Genomic DNA, 16,215 nt, shown 5'->3' with positions numbered 1-16,215 from the left:
CGGGGCCGGAGGGAGGGAGGGAGGGAGGCAGGGAGGCAGGGAGGCGGGGGCAAGGGCCAGGCGACGGGCGGCGGGGCCCGTGGAGAGCGGCGGCTCCGAGGAAAGATGAGGCGGTGAGTGGGTGCCGGGGCGCAGTTTCTTTGCTTCTCATGCAAGCTTGCAGGGACAAAAGCCAGGACTGGGAGAGCAGAGCCTGGGCTGCGCTGCTTTGGGGGGCCCCGAACCCCCGGAATGGGTGGACCTCGGTTGAAAGATCCTGGGGAGGGCGTGTCGGGGTAGAAGAGAAGCTCACAGAACGATTCTAGGAAACAGGCGGAATTTGGGGGGACCGGAGGCAACTTTTGCCTGGAAGTCTGGAATTCCCAAGGAGAGAGGGATCGGGGTCTTCGGGATAGAGCTGCTTTGTCGCCGTGGGCGGAGGAAGAAGTTCGGTTGCTGGAGGGTGTGGGCGCGGAATTCAAGGACGACCCCCCCCCCGCCCCAAATATCTAGCTAGCTGCGCTTCTGGTCCACTTTGTTTCAAGAGTGGGGCTCTCGAGTTTTGAACCGCCCAGAACCTCGCATTCCAGTTTGGCTTGGATCCCCCTCAAATTTACGGCATGGCGGTCTCGGAACCCCAAGAGATAGCGGCTGGAAGTGGGGAATGTTTTTGAACCCCCGTTTCACCCGCGCCCGGCACGGCTGAGGCGTAACTGAAACGTTTGCTGGTGCACTGAATAACTTAGCTCTAGCAGTCATCACTTATTAAAGCGCCGAGGACCTGGCTAACTCCCGCCACTGCCAGGAAATTAAGAAGCTGACCGGCTGTCCCTTCCAGGGTTGGGGTTTCCTGTTTGAAAGAGCTTCGAAAGTCTAACCTGCGCCCCATCTACTTTTCTTATGTAAAAGAGGGAACTGCGCCCGCAGCCTTTTATGTTGGTAGACATGCCCTGGGCTGGAAATCCTCTCGCCTGGCCCTGCCCGCATCCCTAGAAGTCTTCCTTCTGCTGCTCTGAAGTAGCCCTCAGGAGTTCTAGAATGCGCAGCTAGTCACAGCCAGACGCTGCTGGGAGTGGAACTCGGAGATGAGGCATAAAAATGTGCTTTTAGTGTAAATATGTGTCAGCCGCATGTCCCTTCATCGTTATGAACGTATTAATTACAGATAATTTATTTTCTAGTATTGGACGTGTAACTTTAAGCTTCCTAGTTTGGTTTAATTTAGGCGTTTGAGATGTGTCTTTGAGATTCTAACTTATCTGAATTCAGCTGGGAGAGGTCTAAATGAAGTTCACAGTTTCAGAGGGTTAAACTTTTGCCCCGAGAGCACTTGAATTCTTGGTTCTCGGTAGGATAGCAACAGAGTAGTTGGATTTGGGATAAATAAACCTTTAGAGTTGCCCGCGATTTTAACAGAATGGCTACATCCCTGGTACCATTGGCCTCAATTGTGTAAATATTTGTTTGAATAAAGAGCTAAGGTTCTTTGAAAGGTAACAGTTGTGTCTATTCATGATTCCCCTTTCACATCCTGGACTTAAGTTATTTAAAAACATTTTTAAAGCTGTTTTTGTGTTGCATATTTAATGTGGAATTTTAAACATATGTGCTTAAGAAACTCTGTAAAGTCCCCAACACATTTATAACTGGCGTTTCCTTTAAAATTGAGGCGGAGTTGAGTTTTTGCTTAGTTGACTACTGTAGCCTTCACCTCCGGAGACCCAGAGGTTTGCAAATCCCAGCCTTTCTCACAAATGGAAAAATGAGATGTTTGGTTAGGAGCAGTCATCATTTCAGTCAGTTTGCAAGCTTCTGTCTGTTTCATGCAGCTGGCAGCTGCTTTTCTTTTGGGCTGAGGACTGACTTTAGGGTTTGTCTCTTGGATCCCTGTTTGAAGTGGGGGAGGAAAAGATACTTGGGAAATTAGGCTCAGAGCTTGCTAACTCCTATCTTAAAGAACCCTGGGCCAAAGCTGGAACGCTTTAGCAACCTTTTCATAATCATTTTATTTACTGGCTTTTGCACAAGAGAGGGAAAAAAGAGCTGAAGTGATTAAACCCACCACTCGGTTTCATTATTTTCTTCAAAGCCCCATTTTGAGGTCTGTATGCAGTGGTTGATTCTGGAGTGCACTAGAGGAGTTCCTGTGAAAAACGGGATTCCTTTTAAATACTTTTAAAGAGCAGTTGAGGTTATAACTTTGCATGCTAATTCTCAACCCTTAGCAGGAAGGTGGTTCTATGAATAACTTGGAAAGACAGTGGTTTTGTACATCTTCCAAGTGGAATACGTGTTTTATAAATCTGACTGTCTGTTAGGCCTTGGTGTACTTTACTTATTAACTGTGTAAATGTCATCTCTTTGAAACAAAACAACTTTCAAGTGATGTGCTTTATTTTGAAGCCCTGGTACACATTAACAGCAGTGGTTCTAAATGGAGGCAGGTGGGGTCAGGGAGAATTCGCTCCCCAGGGGTTACTGACCAAAGTCTAGAGACATTTTTGGTTGTCCAAACTGGAAGTTAGGGGCAACCCCAATTGCCAGCTGGGCTGGCATCTAGTGAGTAGAGGCCTCAGATACTATGTAATATCCTACAATGCGCAGGCCACTCAAACTGAATTACCCAGCCCCAGACTCTTCACTAGAGTAGCACCTTGAGGGCATATGTTAACAAGATTAGCGATCTTAATTTAATTTGGATCCTCAAGAAACTGACTGTTCCTCAACACAAAGAGACCTTTTTGTCTGCAGCAGATTCTTTTGCCCTTGGCAGTAAAAGTCTTAATATAACCATAGATGTGAAGGAACTTGTGTTCACTGACTTTGAGTTGGCTTAAAATTTTGGAATTTTGGAATGTTACAGTGCAAGGGAGCCTCAGAAATCACTGAGTTCAATCTTTTCATTTTATAAATACAAAAACTGAGATGCCCAGAGGTTAGTGACTGGTAAGGTCTCAAGTGAGTGATAGACGTTAGTTATAGGAACAACCCAAGATTAGAGAATTTAGAAACTGATTTTTGGGCAAATGTAATTTTTTTTTTTAGAAAAAGGACCTGAACTTTTGTGAGAATTTAGAGGTAGCATTCTCCATGAAGAATTAAATAGACTCTGATGGGGGAAGGGTAGCATTAACTATGGTGACTGTGGAACATATGCCTGGGTGTGTCAGCTCCAAGAAAGGCACAATTCTATTGTGTGACCTGAGACACTCCACTTCTGATGCCTGCACCATCCTTCCCGTGGCAAAGTGGGCAACAGATGGTTCCACAGACATAGCAGATGCTGCTTTTGAATCCAGGTACAAAACAGAACATTTGAGATTTTTTTTGTCCCTCCTTGCCTTGTGGGTTAAGAGTAGAGGGCATGAATGGATAGGCCAGAAGGGAGGATGAGAGAGGCCTCCTAAGTACAGAGTTAAAAAAGACACCTGTCATATAAGAAAATGAGCATGCTTTAGGACAGTTGTGGGGGAAATTCATAAGCTGATGAGTGGCTATCTAAGGTGAATGCGATATTTGCACAGAACTTTGGTTAAGAATCGGCTCTTTGAGGGACTAGAGCAAAATAATAAAGGGGGTAAAAAGAATCTCAAAAGTCCTCTTACCTGCATCCACTCACTTGGCTGGTGAGAACCTGCAAACCAGACCTCCAAAGTCCTGTTTCATTGCACTTTATCTCCTCCCTCCACCCCCAGTCTCTACCATTCCATCTGTTTACTCAATAGGGAAGAGAATGATAGTAATAGAAAGTTTTTGTTCATTTCCTAGGAGAGTTTTTAAAGCATGGTATTTGTGAATGGCTCTGGTTATGGAAAGGAGTGATCTCAGTGAATTTTTGTTGCGCAGAAAAGTTGTGCACATTTAACCACTCTCACATTTACATTACTATGATTAGCCAATAGGTCAGTGATTAGGGATTCTAGTCTTGTATGTTAAGTGGTCCTGCCATGGTAGTTATAACCCTCAAATCTGGGAGGTTCTGGCAATATAGAAAAATTTTTTTAGTGTGCCTTTCTTGGAAGAGCTCTGAACCTCAGTGTGGTAGGTTCTTATCATTTTGACAACTGGCCAATTGTTGCACCTCAAAGCCAAGTACATAGCAGTATATTTAGAAATGATTCAGAAGTGATGACTTTTTTAAGGGGTCTGCTCTCTGCAGGTGCTACAATAAAGGGGTATAAATACCCTTTTCATTTTCACCTTTCATCTAGTCATTCTTATTTATCAGAGGATGGGAGAGATAAAGAGTTGATTTTTTTTTCTTTTTAATATAACTGTTGGCTAGAAATACTTATTGGCATTTGATGAATGTGACTCGACTTTTGAAAGTGAGTGAAACCAAAACGGACAGTTCAGGTTTCCAATCCTTTCAAAATAAACATTTACTAAGGCAGAGCTTGTCTCTGCCACCCAGGAACTCAAATCTTCTAGAAGGTTAATTTGCACAGTTTTCATGATCTTTAGGAATGTTTCTTAGACGTTGAAAAGAAGCTTTGTGCTGAATCTGCTTTAAAGGCAAAATTGTTACCTATAGCAGCGAGTGGTCAATAGAAGAAACCCAAGTATAAAAATCATTTTATTGAGATTCAGTGGGAAGGCTAGGGGCTGGAGAAGCTGGCCATACAAATAAGCAGATAAAAAAGATACAGAGTAATAGGCAGGTTATATGGAGACATTTTAGAGTTTTTTTAACAAGAGATACTTGTTTTGCTTCGTGTGGGTAGGTTGATTTATTAGATGAACTTCTTTTCCTTACTTAATATATTAAGGGGGAAGAAAAAGTTTGTTCATGCCAATATTTAATATTATGACCTCAAGCAAGGTCAGTCTTTTCTAAGATTTGCTGCTGAATCTAGAGTTCAGTGGAAATCGGTGTTAATCATCATATTTTATTTTGTTTGCATGCAGCATGTGACCTCTCCAGATGGCAATAAGCTTATGCAATTAGCATATAGAAGAGCAAAAACGCTGAAGGTGATAAGATTTCTCCTAGATTTGCTTCTTGACCACTGTATTGCTAAAACAAGGGCAGGTAAAAGCACTGGAAGGCCAGCTTCTGCAAGCTTTTGACCAGGTCAGACGCAGCCTGAGTAGTGCTTCTTGGGCAAGAGATATTCAGAGGGGACTGGGAAGTGAGGTCTGGCTGCCACACTGCTTACATCATTGCAGAAGTAGGTTTTCAAAAACAGCCTAAGATTTATTAAGGAAATTGCAAGCCATGGGAATGTAGGCAAAATATTTCTTATACATCATGCTGAATGAAATACCCATATTATATTACATTAACATAGCCCTGAGCAGGCCTTTTTCTCACTGTGTTGTGCTGAAATAATTTACCATGCCCTTGGAATGTCATGAGCAACAGCGCCTGTGCAATCTTTTCCCAATTAGGTAGCTGCTACCTTATCACTAAAACATGTTTCTGTTCTGTGGTCATTTCCATTTCCTGCTTTGGTTAGCTGGCACTCCTATGTTATTTAACCTGCATCTCTGGGAGTCTAGAAAGTTGGAGCCGAAAGAACATCTAGTTCACCTTCACCATGTTAAACATGAGGAAACCTCTGCTAAAACAGGGTGAGCACAGGCCAAGTGTCTTGCTCCGGCTCTTGCTTCTGTTGGTTATTTTGGCAGAATCGGGACTAGGGACGGGTCTCCTGACTCATGTTCCTGGCAGTCTGTCCAGTATTCTTTGCACTAGATTAGCCATTACAATAAAAATAACATCCTAATGTAACCATTTCCTTTATTGGGTCTTTTGGCTAGATACAGAAAACAGCATTGATTAAAGTTAATTTAGTCAGTTGCTTATTGATCTCTGCTGGTTCACGTCCTTCTGCCTTTTCCTTCCAAGCAAAAGAAATGGTTAAAAGGTAGGTAGCAGGAAAGGGAAAACTTAAATGTCTTCTAACACCCACTTTGCACAGTCAACAGTTAAGTGATGGAGAGATGGTGTCATTATTTTGTTTATTTTATAGTATTTAAAAAACCCATCCGCTCTGCTTTTGAATTAAAGGGGAAAAGCACTGTGACCGTGGGTGATGGGGTCAACTTGTGTTTGTTCGATCTCTCCTGAGGCTACTATGCCCTGACTCTTCCCAGTTTATAGAAATTAGGGAAGGGAGTAGGGAACACAGCGTGTTTGGATTTGGTAAATATTACTGTGGAAAAATAGAAGATGACTCTTAAGAGAGTGTATTTTGATCAGTAGCATGGAGTGGGGACAAGATGGTGTGAAGATCAGAGTTTGCTCCCAGAGGCTCTCAGCTTCCAATTTCAGCCCATCGTGATGGTTTCAGGGTCAAGAGAGAGCATCTTTATCCCCATGTGATCCCAGAGTCAATATTTTCCTTGCATAAAATTGACTATTTTTAAAGGATGCTTTTTCCTGCTTCAGGAAGTGGATCTGAAGTACAGGTGTACACAGACACTCAGGACCTCCAGCTTAGTTATTCCGTGCCTCTCTGCTTCTCGGCTTTGTCTTCACTGTGGTGATCAGATAACAGAGGAGGATTCTTCAAGGTCTACAGTCAGAATCACCTAAACCCGGGGATGAATTATGCCAAAGGCCAGGAAACATCTATAAACATTTGCTTTATTTGGGAAAATTTTAATAACTTTTATCTTGGACTGAGACTCTCAGGATTCAATAAGGAACCCTGAAAATACAGGTTTGATTTCCTGCCTAAAGAACTCTGCCACTTTCAGAGAAGCCATCACATAATTTAAGAATCTATGAGGTATATCAGTCTCTCTCTTAGCATAAATATGTTAAGGTATGTGTGTGTATTAATGTTTTTTGAGGCTGCAATTCTTTAATATATGGCAGGTTTGGCTGGTTTTGTGTTTATTTTTCAACTTTCTGAAGAGGTGGTTTTTATTTGGGCACATGTAGTGGTGAAACTTAGTAACCCCACCTACCATTATCTTGCAAATATCCTAAATATAATGGTCTGATACTTGTAATCTGGACAGTGCATTTTCTTTCAAACTTCTCCAAGGTACTTAAAAAAAATCGGCTTTTAGGAGCTTAATTCAACATGATAGAGAGTTAGTATTTTATACTTTAAAAAAAATCACCTAGAAGCCACTGGTATGAACACATCTTCCTTTGTAAAGTGTTCTTTGTAAAGAACGCATCCTTCACTGTAATTTTTGCCAATACTTATTAATATATTTTTATTCATATTGATTTTCAGGATGCATACACATCTTTTACTTTTCAAATATTTTATTATGGAAAATTTTAAACACACAAAAATTAGAAGAATAATACAGTGAAAGCCCCTGTACCCAACATTCAGTTTCAACACACACGCTAATCTTGTTTCATCTGTAGACTATATTATCCCCCTCCCCCAGCATAGATGGTTACAAAGCAAATTCCAGATCCTGTAGTATTTTATTCAAAAATAATTTAAAATGTAAACCTAAGAGCTTAGGACTTTTAAAAAGTATAGCAGTATCATCACACCTAAAAATAGTGGTAATTAAAAGATCTTTTTTCCACTCAGTGTTCAGATTCTCTGTCACATAAAATTTTTGTTCAATAGTTGGATTGTTTAAAACAGGATTCAGACAAGGTCTACACATGGCATTTAACTGGTGTGTCTCCCGAGTCTCTTTTAATCTAGAACAGTTCCCTCTCTTGTTTTGGTTTGTTTTTTCCTTACCATTTCCTGGTTAAAGACATTGGTTATTTTTTATTTTTCTGTAGACTTTCTCATATTTTAGGTTTTAGTGATAGCATCTCCATCATGCTGTTTAATATATTCCCCTGTTCCTTCTGTTTTCTGTCATCGGAGACAGCGTGCTTTAAATCTGAGAACTTTCCTACCACATCATTGTGCTTATTAAATTAATATTGTGTCTTCTTTAAATATTGCTAAAGCTTCTTTAATAATGATATAAACACAACTGTGAGTCCAGTTGGTAAAAGTCACATCTTGAATATTTAGGTAAAAGTCCGGAGTTCTGCACATGGGAAAGGAATTGGAATAACACAGATGTGTTTTGAGGTTGCTCCTGCTTTCTGTCTTTCCTCCCCTGCCTTCCTCACTGGCTGAAGAGAGTTATCACAGGAAACACGCAGCCAAATTCCTTGGATAGTCTAAAGAATATTTTAAAGTTCATGTGGAAAAGTCTTATTCAAGGGGCTATCACTAATGTGTTTAAAATCCCTGTACTTGATGCTTTACCCTCCTCACTAAGAGTCCTCTAAGATTCTTAAGAATTCCTAAGATAAAACAATCTAGACTTATTTAAAAAGAGCCTCTGATCACAGGAGATAAAGATCCTCATTTGAAGTAGGGGAATTGCTATTGACTGCGATTACCTTTAGGAACCACTGGGTACCATGTGGAATTCTTTTTTTTTTGATGGAGCTTAGACCTCAGGGGGCTAGAGGTGACAGGGAATGGTAGCGTGGAGTTAGACTCCTTTACTGTGATAAGAAGGAGCTGAACCTTTTTTTTTTTTTTCAACTTATTTTCCTTTCTTCCACCATCTGCATTAAATGTTCTCATTACCACATCCCCCTCCCATCACTGCCCACTCCCTTCTGTCCTCTTGCCTCCCTGTGCCATTGTCTGATACTTTGGTTCTTTCCTTCATGATCTCCCTTACCTCTTCTTTTAGATGTTTTCAGAACACAATCAAGTAAAAATTAAAGAGCAAAAAAAAAAAAAAAAGAAAACCAAGAAAGAAAGTGCAGTCAGCGTTCTGAGACACATATCAGCATTCCAGTGGCCCTCCCTTTCTCCCCAGCCCTGCCGAGCATCACCCTGACACCTGGCAAATTCTGAGGATGCCTCAGCTTGCTTGGGTTGTGAAAAGTCTCTTCTGGCAGTCACAAAGCCTTTATGCTTTTTAGTCTGCTGTGGGCAGGTAGACTGTGTGTGTCTGCGACTGTGTGTGTGTGTCTACACAGTAAGATTTACTGATATCATAGGCTCCGTCTGCAAAATAAAACATCCTAATTCTTCCATTAAAATGGACTTATTCTTGCAGAACTGCTTTTTTGGATCTTTTTGAATGATAAAAATGCCCTCCTTGGAAATCATCAACCCATCTACGTGTATCTAGTGGATAATAATTATTTTATTCAAACATGTAGATCTTTAAATGACAAAGAACATGATACAACGAGCAAAGAATGGCAATCTATTTGCCACTATGTTTATTTGCAAAAAAGAAAAAAAAACAGTAAGGGCACTGTGTCTACTAACAGAATTTTATTTTCGTTTGTCTTTTCTTCTCTGCATTGATATAAAATCTTGAATGTGGAGGAAGAGTTTAAAGGAGCAGAGTTTAGGAAGCCGGGTTGCATGAGTGGGAGACGAGAAAGTTCTATGGAAATGGACATTGAGACAGTGGGAAGGTCCAGGCGTAGGGGTGCTTGCAGAAACTGCATGGGAGGTGACATTTGAAGGAGAGAGGATCTGGGAATATTTGCTGGGAGGAGGTGTTTACCAGTGGGCATGGGGTTGTGTGGAGAGGTGTGGCTTCTTTGCAGAGATTCAGGAGGCTGAGGAGGGTTTAGTGATGAAAGGAAGTATTTCTGGAAAAGGAGGGTGTGTTTGCAAAGGGAGATTGACAGGATGGGGAGTTTAACTGAGGATGGTGTTTGGATAACGGAGGGTGGGGAGAACAGGCAGCTTTTGGATGTCTGAAATCAGAATATTGCTGGAGAAGGGAGTGGTTGTTCCTGAAGCTTCTCATTAGCGCCCCTCCCACCTCATCATGTTTTCATGTTGGGATTAGTGGAAAAAGAGGGAGGTTCTTCTGTCCGTTTGGACATCTGAAACAGATTTCTTATTCAGTCCTCTAAAAGCTTCTTCTCTCAGACCCCAGTGGTCACCACAGTAGGTGCCTTCCCCACCCCCCGAATGGCACTGCTCCTGACACACTGCTCTAAGCTGGTGTCTGAATTCCATTACATGTCATCAGTACATGCTTTAAAACATTGCCATATCATAAACATCAGTGCTGAGAGAGACCAGTCTGTGGACCACCAGTGTGCTGCGAGAGCTTGAAACCCCAGGCATCGACCACTGTCCATGACAAGTTTGCTCCCGGAGCCAGCACCTCCACTCTGAGTCCCCTTGTGGGGCACGGTAGAGACTCAAACTTTTTTATAAAGGGGAAATTTTAACCTAAACCCACATGACTTCGTTTTGAGATTATTTTTCCTGAATTTGCTCCTTTAGTCTACATCCATCCCCTTTTCCCAGCAGTATGAAAAGATTTCCACTTTTCTTTCACTTGCTTTGGCAGTCTCCCTTTGATCAATTCCTGCTATATTGGATTATCCTAAGAACCATTTGTGCATGGCTGCATGGCAAGGAAAAGTGACAAGTAATGTGTTGTGTAATTAGCATAAATTACGTGGAAAACTGGATTTATATAAACAGGCTTGACTGTAAGTCCCTTTCCTCTAACAAAACACACACAGCACAGCACGGCAAATAGTTCACTTTAATTTCTTTGTTTTTTAAAACCTTTGCTCCTCGAGTGTGTTTTCATTATCTGGAAACCAAGATCAGTACAGCTCTGGCCATCACAGTGCCCTGAATTCACTGTTGGTGGCTTACGGTGTGGATGGGGTTAGTGTCACTGTGGTGTTATTTGGTACAGACGGAGCCAGAGAATTATATTTTAAAAGAGATGTCAGCATTGTGCCAAAGAGAAAAGAATCTGCCAAGAAACTTTTCAGCGTGATCCTTGAGATTAGTTTTTCAAGTAATTTTTTTTCAAGGGGAAACGTGCTGCCTGTCCGCGGTACCTCCCAGAGAGCTCTGAGTGACGCCTGGTGTTTTCTAATTGACAGTGAGATGATGTACATTTCAGGTGATAAAACAACCAGCGCTCTGGAGGGATTAAATTTATGGATTGAAAAGTCAGCCCAAACGTTTCAACGCACATTAGCTTCTTTCTTGTTTAGACTTCCCGGCGTGTCCTTTCTCTCAGATGGGCACCAGACGCCTCCTGCCGGCTCCACGCCCGGTTCTGTTTCTGTGCAGATGCTCCGCAGGGTATGGGGCCACGAAGGCCCTTGGGGCTGTTTTCCTACCACAATAACAAAGTGCTGTGATTTTATAATTTCCCGGAGACTTCTTTTTGTTTACATGAAATGTACAGGAAACCAAAAGTAAACACACCAGTGGAGATCAAGAGGCCAGGCTGGAAACGCTGGAGCCTTCCTCACCTCCTCTCTTACACGTGTTAACACAGACCCCTCTCCCTGCCGCCCTCCCTCTTATCTGTCACTTTGACCTCCCACCATCACCGTCCTCCTCTTTCTTTTCCTGAACTCCACTGCAGTGTCGGCTGCATTCTGTCTGCAGTGCTCTATCACCGCCCCTCTCCCTCACTGCTGGGGAGTGAAACCCAGTCTCCCCCGTCGCCTTCTCTCCCCTCCTGCCTCTGCTGTCCTTGCCTTCCCACTCATCCTCATTCCGAGTGCGTCCCTGGTTACTGTTCTACATTTCCCTATGCTTGTCCCGTCTCTTCGCCTCCTCTCACATGATCTCACCTGCAGTGAAAAGAACACCCAGGAAGTCAGGAAGGAGAAGAGGTATCACCAGCCATTATTGTCACTCCTAGGGGCAGAAAGGCCAGCTGTGTGGTTCTCCACCTTTTGAGTTGAATTGATTTGTGGGATTAAGAGATCTCAAACTGAGAAAAGTGTACATACATATGCACTCAGCTATGGCTGGTAAACTAAGCTTCTGGAAAGTGAGTGAATTCCATATTGTACACCTTTAAATGTGCAACCTTTTACACGTCCTTAATAAACTCCATAAGACTGAACTGAAAAACTGGGGTATCAGACATGAATGTCTTGTAAACCATTCTCTGGAATGTACTTCTATTCCGAATCATCTGTAGCTTTCTTCTGCATCTCTGTAGTAGAGAAACGTTGCATGGCTGTTTCTTAGATGTGGCTTATTATTTACAAATGTCCTGCCCGTCTCTTCCCTGGAGACTGTAGAACTGCTATTCTTTTAGCCAGTGCTCTGGTGGAATATTTTTGTGTTGTATTTTGTTTGGCCAACAAAACTGCATCAGCAGTTATACTTTTTGATTAAAAAAAAAAGTGTGAGGAAGAGAGGGGAACCAAGTGTTGCCACCCTGTAGGGTAGTAAGAATACTTCGTTGTAGTTTGACCCTCTGTAGTTTTATTGGCCCAAATGAAGAGGGAACAGAGTTTGGTAATGTTTCATTTGGGTGCTTAAGTAGCATTTGCAACTGCAAACATATTGAAATATATTAATCCACTTTATCATCTAAATTGACATTGGTGTCTCATATGGCTGGGTCAAAAATTGAACTTTTAAGTATCCATTTCGACATGAGGTACCATTAGAGTAAATTCTGTACCATTAGAGTAAATCTTGAAAATGCAGAGTTGGGCTCAGTGCTCAGCTTTTGACTTTTGTTTGGCAACATCTGCTCTGGCTTCCTTCCTGGATTGCTGTCTCTGCACCTGGTGGGAAAACCTCTTCTGTCTAACTTCGTTCTGTTTCCCATTTTGTATGCATTAGCTTATAACTGAAATCTTCCCCACTACCTGACTTTAATTCTTTTCTTGTCTATTCTGACATCTCACTTGTGGATTTCCCTTTGTATCCTAGTCTGAAATGTCCCAAATGGTTGGAAGATAGCTGTCCAATTTAAATTGCACTTAGGATAGGAATAGGCTTGGACCCCAGAGAGCATGTTTACATGGTTATTAAACATAAAAAATAACTGTTCCCTTTTCCTACACAATTTTTGTTATTAATTCTGTCAGAGACAGGGTGCTTGCCAACTAGACCACAGTCTGACCTCAGGTGGGCTTGGGATTTTGTTTATGTCCTTAACACCACAAAATTTTAGGTATGAAGGTAGCTTTATGCTATCATTGGATAATACCCATCAGATTCTTTTTCCTTCTGTGGGACTTAACGTCACTGTCATTTCTTTCTATCATAACTTCCCCAGGCTACCACTCTCAGTGGATTAGCCCCGCTCTGTGCTCCCTTACCAATCTGTCAATAAATCCTGTTACAGCAGGTATCACACTGTATAGCATTGATTCACATGTGTGTTTTCCCTTTGGACTGTAAGCTTTATAAAGGCAGGAAATGATGTCTTTGACCACAAACTTCCCAGGGCCTAGCTCAAAGCCTGGTTTATAGTAGGCACTTAGTGAAGATTAGCACCTTCAGAGTAACAAACAACCCCCAAATCTCAGTGGCTTAAGACAATCCTGGGTTGGCAAAGGCCCCGTTCCACGCCGTCCTCGCTGAGGGAGGTAGGAACAGGAAGGCCCTACAGACTCGGATGCAGGCTAGTCGTTGCAGCAGGGGATGAGATGGTGACTCATGCTCCAGCCCGTGCTGTTTCAGCTTGCAACCGACATGCCACTTTCTCTCCTGTTTCCTTGATCAAAGCAAGGGACATAGCCACACCTAATGTCATGGAGACGAGGAAGGACAGCACTGCTAATGTTTCTGAAAGGAGAGAACAGGAATGATAGTGAGCAGCACTAACGCCTGGTAAACCAGCGTCTGACACACGGCAGGCACTTAGTACCCAGCTAGTGAATGAAGTGCCTCCAACTACCTGTTAGGGTTTTAATTTTTTTCTATACAATAAACAATCACTTCAAATAATGAACTAATCTAATAACTACATTTAAAAATGAACATGCTAAAATTACCTGACTATATTCAGCTGTCATCTGGAGACTTTGGGTAACCACTGTTCACCTTGTTCATATTAGGGAAGGTGTTACGTTTGATTGTGTAGTTTTTCAGAGGCAAAAAGTATGGAATGGGTAAACTCACATAATTATAATTCTTGCCTCTGTCATTTAGAAGATCTGGAAAAACTGTTAAAGTCTTCAGATACTTACATATTAAGCTGGTCTGATCAAGAAGTTCTTTAAAGTAACGTTTTTTTGGAAGAGTTCATATCTGGCTCAAAAACTGGACAAGAGTTAGGGAAAATGAGAGTGTAATCCACCTAAAAATAAAGTATCACTACAGATTGTCTGCTAGTATTTTACACTAATCTTTTTTTCTTAATTGTCAGGGTAAAAACAATTTTTTAAAAATGATCCCCTTTTTTTGTAAGTAATGCATGACACTGGCCTGGCTTTGCACTGCAAGCTGTTGGTCAAGATACAGTCACATATCTGTGGCTGCAGGTTCTTCTGCAAGATCCACAGTTCAGACACAGACCCAGAGCTGGGGAGGGCGGGAGGGGCAGGAGGGCGGTGGAGTGTGGACTGTCCCCAGCCTTGGCCTCTCCGTGTTGGGGTGGCGAAGGCCAACATCCCCCATGGAATGACAAGCAGTTGGTGACATAGCCCTCCCCACAGCCAGCCTGGGGCTGCTAGGAGATGGCCCTTCAGAGCCTTTGGGCCACGCCAGCCTACCTAGGCCCACACCTCTTCATTTGGATTTTTTAATTAAAAATCACTGGCAATACTACCACCTGGTAAAACCACTGCCAACTCTGTGGTGTGATCTCTTTCATCCTGTTGTTGCTGTTCTTGGAGAACAGGCAGATGGACAAGGGAGGAGAGGATATTGACTTGAATGGGGCTAACAGTGGAAATGGCAAGAAATGATCAGATTGAGAATATATTTTAAGGACAGTGTTGATAGGATTTGTTGATGGATAAAATGGAGGAGGTAATAGAGGAGTGAAGGAGATGGTGGGGGGAGAGGAGATCAGTGATGATTTGCAGGACTTTGGCTTGAACATCTGTGTAAACCACGTGTATAGGTGGGCGTGTGTATGAGAAGGCTGCACTCACTGCATACATGGTTTTTAAAATTTACTAAACATTATATGAATGTACTTTTTAATGCTATAAAATATACCTCAAAGTAAGATTTCAAAGGGTTTACTATTCACTCATATAATGTACTGTAGCTTAACTTTCTCCCTATTGTTGGACAATTAGGGTGTCCCCCCCCCATAATAAATAACAGAGCAATGTTCTCAGGATCCACGAATTTCCTTGTTTCCTCAATTCAAAAATATTTAACTTGAGGGAATTGGTCAAGATTTGCTGGAATTTCATCACGGCAAACCAACGTGTGATAAAGTTAGCTGGGAATAGAAGGAACCAAGACTGGAGGTCATCTTGGTTTCAGTCCTCCAAGACGGCATGGTGAGATAAATCTCAAGTCTGCTCTCGAGGTCAGACTTGGTAGTGCTGAGAGGGACACTTGTCTCGGTGGCAGAGATGGTCCTGTCTCTAAATAATGAAAGGCCTGGCAAGAGCCAGAGGGCAGGGCCAGATCCCAGCAGGGAGGCAATTCTAAAGGAGAATCTCAATTTTTTTGAGTTTCACTTCAAAAGATAACCACGCTTTTACCCATCAGGGCAGGGCTTTGGGTGGACGGTGAGGAACCCGAGGCAGAGCTTGACGGGGAAAGCTGCGGCCTTGTGGGGTGTGAGGACTCGGCCCGTCTCTAGAATTAAGCAGCCAAACTGTTTTTTGGTCCCATTCTGTGGATAAGAAGCAGTTCTTTCTTAGGCTGTTTTCATTTGCCCAGGAACCTGTGAGGCTGAACAAGCAAGGTGAAGGTCCTCTCTCTGTGTCTGGGAGGGAGTGGGGAAGGTGTGGCTGACATTGAAGACTCATGTTCATTGAGCGTCTCACCTGTGGGATGGTGGGAGTCAGGAGGCGTTGGAGATAAGAGGAGAAGCACTAGACGTAACCCTCCTCCTTAAACGTGTGTCTTAGTTACAGAAACAAGCTCATTCTGATGCTGATTACTAACCATAAGTGCTACTGTTTATACATGGTCCAGAGATGTGGTAACTAGTGTCTCAGGTGCCTAAGGAGATGGAGGATGTTCTTAGCGGTACCCTAGTTCAATGAGAATGTGTAAATTGTGTTTACACTTTGATGATAATCTAAAGATATTTTTATCAGTTTGAAATATAAGCATTCACATTTGCAGTGATAATTTATAATTAAAGGACATTTTCATAGACTAAAACTTTAGTTCTTAAGTTAAATTGTTCAAACTAGGGTCTAAAGCATATTCTTATGGGTGCGTCCATTTAAAAAATTTTTTTTTCATCATGGATTATATAATCCTAATCTCAACCTCAAAGAATGGGTGGGTTCAGATGGGTGCAAAAGAGGGAGAAAGTTGTTTCTGTGAGAGGACTTAAGTCAAGTATGAGCACGGTGCCTTAGGGGTGCCTGGGAACTTGAAGGGGACATCA

General features: G+C 42.3%; 1 protein-coding gene across 14 annotated transcripts in view; it reads left to right on the top strand.

Annotated features, from left to right (window-relative positions):
- Window positions 1-16,215, top strand: part of PHLDB2 (pleckstrin homology like domain family B member 2) — a 98,719-nt gene that overhangs the window by 437 nt on the left and 82,067 nt on the right. For 11 of the 14 annotated variants that reach the window (XM_072965434.1, XM_072965426.1, XM_072965440.1 and 8 more), the window contains exon 1: window positions 29-113. The exons of the other annotated variants lie outside the window; for them this stretch is intronic. The gene's annotated coding sequence lies outside the window, so the exon portion shown is untranslated. Of the gene's footprint in view, window positions 1-28; window positions 114-16,215 lie in introns of those variants that run through there. 14 annotated transcript variants of the gene reach the window in all.

This window comes from Vicugna pacos, chromosome 1 (assembly GCF_048564905.1).
Source record: "Vicugna pacos chromosome 1, VicPac4, whole genome shotgun sequence".
In the NCBI taxonomy this organism is placed as follows: Eukaryota; Metazoa; Chordata; class Mammalia; order Artiodactyla; family Camelidae; genus Vicugna; species Vicugna pacos.
Note: the sequence above shows the minus strand (reverse complement) of the source record. Positions and strands in the feature narration are given on the sequence as shown.